Genomic DNA, 6,000 nt, shown 5'->3' on the forward strand with positions numbered 1-6,000 from the left:
CAAGACAGGAATGTCAGTGCTCTGCCATGGTCAGCGAAGAGCCCGGATCTCAATCCCATTGAGCACATCTGGGACCTGTTGGATCGGAGGGTGAGGATAAATGTCCGGGAACTTGCATGTGCCTTGGTGGAAGAGTTTGGTAACATCTCACAGCAAGAACTGGCAAATCTGGTGCAGTCCATGAGGAGGAGATGCACTGCAGCACTTAATGCAGCTGGTGGCCACACCAGATAGTGACTGTTACTTTTGATTTTGACCCCCCTTTGTTCAGGGACACATTATTCTAATTCTGTTAGTCACATACAGTGGGGCAAAAAAAGTATTTAGTCAGCCACCAATTGTGCAAGTTCTCCCACTTAAAAAGATGAGAGAGGCCTGTAAAAAAATCCAGTAAATCACATTGTAGGATTTTTAATGATAAATTAATGAATTTATTTGCAAATTATGGTGGAAAAACAAGCAAGATTTCTAGCTCTCACAGACCTGTAACTTCTTCTTTAAGAGGCTCCTCTGTCCTCCACTTGTTACCTGTATTAATGGCACCTGTTTGAACTTGTTATCAGTATAAAAGACACCTGTCCACAACCTCAAACAGTCACACTCCAAACTCCACTATGGCCAAGACCAAAGAGCTGTCAAAGGACACCAGAAACAAAATTGTAGACCTGCACCAGGCTGGGAAGACTGAATCTGCAAGCTTGGTTTGAAGAAATCAACTGTGGGAGCAATTATTAGGAAATAGAAGACATACAAGACCACTGATAATCTCCCTCGATCTGGGGCTCCACGCTAGATCTCACCCCGTGGGATCAAAATGATCACAAGAAAGGTTGAGCAAAAATCCCAGAACGACCTGCAGAGAGCTGGGACCAAAGTAACAAAGCCTACCATCAGTAACACACTACGCCGCCAGGGACTCAAATCCTGCAGTGCCAGACGTGTCCCCCTGCTTAAGCCAGTACATGTCCAGGCCCGTCTGAAGTTTGCTAGAGAGCATTTGGATGATCCAGAAGAAGATTTGGAGAATATCATATGGTCAGATCAAACCAAAATATAACTTTTTGGTAAAAACTCAAGTCATCGTGTTTGGAGGACAAAGAATTCTGAGTTGCATCCACATAACACCATACCTACTGTGAAGCATGTGGCTGTTTTTCTGCAAAGGGACCATGACCCGTGTAAAGGAAAGAATGAAAGGGGCCATGTATCGTGAGATTTTGAGTGAAAACCTCCTTCCATCAGCAAGGGCATTGAAGATTAAACGTGGCTAGGTCTTTCAGCATGACAATGATCCCAAACACACCGCCCGGGCAATGAAGGAGTGGCTTCGTAATAAGCATTTCAAGGTCCTGGAGTTGCCTAGCCAGTCTCCAGATCTTAACCCCATATAAAATCTTTGGAGGGAGTTGAAAGTCCATGTTGCCCAGCAACAGTCCCAAAACATCACTGCTCTAGAGGAGATCTGCGTGGAGGAATGGGCCAAAATACCAGCAACAGTGTGTGAAAACCTTGTGAAGACTTACAGAAAACGTCTGTCATTGCCAACAAAGGGTATATAACAAAGTATTGAGATAAACTTTTGTTATTGACCAAATACTTATTTTCCACCATAATTTGCAAATAAATTCATAAAAAAATCCTACAATATGATTTTCTGGATTTTTTTCTTCTCATTTTGTCTGTCATAGTTGAAGTGTACCTATGATGAAAATTACAGGCCTCTCTCATGCACAATTGGTGGCAGACTAAATACTTTTTTGCCCCACTGTATCTGTGGAACTTGTTCAAATCAAATCAAATGTTATTTGTCACATACACATGGTTAGCAGATGTTAATGCGGGTGTAGCGAAATGCTTGTGCTTCTAGTTCCGACAATGCAGTAATAACCAACAAGTAATCTAGCTAACAATTCCAAAACTACTACCCCTTACAAGTGTAAGGGGATAAAGAATATGTACATAAAGATATATGAATGAGTGATGGTACAGAGCGGCATAGGCAAGATACAGTAGATGGTATTGAGTGCAGTATATACATATGAGATGAGTATGTAAACAAAGTGGCATAGTTAAAGTGGCTAGTGATACATGTATTACATAAAGATGCAGTAGATGATATAGAGTACAGTATATACGTATACATATGAGATGAATAATGTAGGGTATTTAAACATTATATTAGGTAGCATTGTTTAAAGTGGCTAGTGATATATTTTACATCATTTCCCATCAATTCCCATTATTAAAGTGGCTGGAGTTGAGTCAGTGTGTTGGCAGCAGCCACTCAATGTTAGTGGTGGCTGTTTAACAGTCTGATGGCCTTGAGATAGAAGCTGTTTTTCAGTCTCTAGGTCCCAGCTTTGATGCACCTGTACTGACCTCGCCTTCTGGATGATAGCGGGGTGAACAGGCAGTGGCTCGGGTGGTTGTTGTCCTTGATGATCTTTATGGCCTTCCTGTGACATCGGGTGGTGTAGGTGTCCTGGAGGGCAGGTAGTTTGCCCCCGGTGATGCGTTTTGCAGACCTCACTACCCTCTGGAGAGCCTTACGGTTGTGGGCGGAGCAGTTGCCGTACCAGGCGGTGATACAGCCCGACAGGATGCTCTCGATTGTGCATCTGTAGAAGTTTGTGAGTGCTTTTGGTGACAAGCCAAATTTCTTCAGCTTCCTGAGGTTGAAGAGGCACTGCTTTGCCTTCTTCACGATGCTGTCTGTGATGTGTACGCCGAGGAACTTAAAACTTACTACCTTCTCCACTACTGTTCCATCGATGTGGATAGGGGGGTGTTTCCTCTGCTGTTTCCTGAAGTCCACAATCATCTCCTTAGTTTTGTTGACGTTGAGTGTGAGGTTATTTTCCTGACACCACACTCCGAGGGCCCTCACCTCCTCCCTGTAGGCCGTCTCGTCGTTGTTGGTAATCAAGCCTACCACTGTTGTGTCGTCCGCAAACTTGATGATTGAGTTGGAGGCGTGCGTGGCCACGCAGTCGTGGGTGAACAGGGAGTACAGGAGAGGGCTCAGAACGCACCCTTGTGGGGCCCCAGTGTTGAGGATCAGCGGGGTGGAGATGTTGTTGCCTACCCTCACCACCTGGGGGCGGCCCGTCAGGAAGTCCAGTACCCAGTTGCACAGGGCGGGGTCGAGACCCAGGTTCTCGAGCTTGATGACGAGCTTGGAGGGCACTATGGTGTTAAATGCTGAGCTGTAGTCGATGAACAGCATTCTCACATAGGTATTCCTCTTGTCCAGATGGGTTAGGGCAGTGTGCAGTGTGGTTGAGATTGCATCGTCTGTGGACCTATTTGGGCGGTAAGCAAATTGGAGTGGGTCTAGGGTGTCAGGTAGGGTGGAGGTGATATGGTCCTTGACTAGTCTCTCAAAGCACTTCATGATGACGGAAGGTAGTCGTTTAGCTCAGTTACCTTAGCTTTCTTGGGAACAGGAAAAATGGTGGCCCTCTTGAAGCATGTGGGAACAACAGACTGGGATGGGGATTGATTGAAAATGTCCGTAAACACACCAGCCAGCTGGTCTGCGCATGCTCTGAGGGCGCGGCTGGGGATGCCGTCTGGGCCTGCAGCCTTGCGAGGTTTGACACGTTTCAATGTTTTCCTCACGTCAGCTGCAGTGAAGGAGAGTCCGCATGTTTTAGTTGCTGGCCGTGTCAGTGGCACTGTATTGTCCTCAAAGCGGGCAAAAAAGTTATTTAGTCTGCCTGGGAGCAAGACTTCCTGGTCCGTGACGGCGCTGGTTTTCTTTTTGTAATCCGTGATTGACTGTAGACCCTGCCACATACCTCTTGTGTCTGAGCCGTTGAATTGAGATTCTACTTTGTCTCTATACTGACGCTTAGCTTGTTTGATTGCCTTGCGGAGGGAATAGTTACACTGTTTGTATTCGGTCATGTTTCCGGTCACCTTGCCCTGATTAAAAGCAGTGGTTCATGCTTTCAGTTTCACGCGAATGCTGCCATCTATCCACGGTTTCTGGTTTGGGAATGTTTTAATCGTTGCTATGGGAACGACATCTTCAACGCACGTTCTAATAAACTCGCTCACCGAATCAGCGTATTCGTCAATGTTGTTGTCTGACGCAATACGAAACATATCCCAGTCCACGTGATGGAAGCAGTCTTGGAGTGTGGAATCAGATTGGTCGGACCAGCGTTGAACAGACCTCAGCGCAGTTTATGTCTCAGTTGTTGAATCTTGTTATATTCATACAAATATTTACACATGTTAAGTTTGCTGAAAATAAACGCAGTTGACAGTGAGAGGACGTTTCTTTTTTTGCTGAGTTTATAAATGACAATGTGTTCTCAGTCAATTTACCTGGTAAAATAAGGGTAAAAAAATATATAATTGCACTATTATATTACAAAGTTTTATTTCCATATCTATTCATCATAGAGATAATACAAGTCAAAACATGACATTAGGATGTATTATATGAAATCCATTTATAGAAACTTACTAAACAATTGGCCTATTGGCAACATTTCCATTATCATTCTGGTTTCTATTTTCTTCTGTTGTTTGTTTTACTGTAACTCCCATTTGTCCATTCTGGCATACATTTGACATCTTACTGTACAGTAAATGTAAGAGGCTTTCAAATCATTTGGGATTAGAGCCAACACATGGGTTTACCATCATCTCCTCTGTGAAATGTGTTACAGGCTATGATTTTTCTTTCAATTTCGAGGTTGGTTCTTTTTAGGGGTGACCTCAGATTAGACATTATATTGACCAGATAACCTAGTGGACGATCTAACATCAAGTCAAATCACATTTTATTAGTCACGTGCCCAATACAACAACCTTACAGTGAAATACTTACTTACGAGCCCTTAACCAACAATGCAGTTTTAAAACACGGATAAGAATAAGAAATAAAAGTAACAAGTAATTAAAGAGCAGCAGTAAAATAACAATAGCGAGACTATATACAGGGGGTACCGTTACAGAGCTAATGTGCTGGGGCACCGGTTAGTTGAGGTAATATGTACATGTAGGTAGAGTTATTAAAGTGACTATGCATAGATGATAACAGAGGGTAGCAGAGGTGTAAAAGAGGGGGATGCAATGCAAATAGTCTGGGAAGCAATTTGATTAGGTGTTCAGGACTCTTATGTCTTGGGGATAGAAGCTGTTAAGAAGCCTTTTGGACCTAGACTTGGCACTCCGGTACAGCTTGCCGTGCAATAGCAGAGAGAACAGTCTATGACTAGGGTGGCTGGAGTCTTTGACAATTGTTAAGGCCTTCCTCTGACACCGCCTGGTATAGAGGTCCTGGATGACAGGAAGCTTGGCCCCAGTGATGTACTGGCCGTTCGCACTACCCTCTGTAGTGCCTTGCGGTTGGAGGCCGAGCAGTTGCCATTCCAGGCAATGATGCAACCAGTTAGGATGCTCTTGATGGTGCAGCTGTAGAACTTTTGAGGATCTGAGGACCCAATCTTTTCAGTCTCCTGAGTAGGTTTTGTTGTGCCCTCTTCACAACTGTTTTAGTGTGCTTGGACCATGATAGTTTGTTGGTGATGTGGACACCAAGGAACTTGAAGCTCTCAACCTGCTCCGCCGCAGCCCCGTCGATGAGAATGGGGATGTGCTCGATCCTCTTTTTTCTGTGGTCCGCAATCATCTCCTTTGTCTTGATCACGTTGAGGGAGAGGTTGTTGTCCTGGCACCACACGGCCAGATCTCTGACCTCCTCCCTGTAGCCTGTCTCGTCGTTGTCAGACTTACCACTGTTGTATCATCGGCAAACTTAATGATGCAGTCATGGGTGAACAGGTAGTACAGGAGGGGACTGAGCACGCACCCCTTAGGGGCCCCTGTGTTGAGGATCAGCGTGGCAGATGTGTTGCTACCTACCCTTACCACCTGTCAGGAGGTCCAGGATTCAGTTGCAGAGGGTGGTGTTTAGTCCCAGGGTCCTTAGCTTAGTGATGAGCTTTGATGGCACTATTGTGTTGAACCCTGAGCTCTAGCATT

Source organism: Oncorhynchus clarkii, chromosome 24 (genome assembly GCF_045791955.1).
Source record: "Oncorhynchus clarkii lewisi isolate Uvic-CL-2024 chromosome 24, UVic_Ocla_1.0, whole genome shotgun sequence".
Lineage (NCBI taxonomy): Eukaryota > Metazoa > Chordata > Actinopteri > Salmoniformes > Salmonidae > Oncorhynchus > Oncorhynchus clarkii.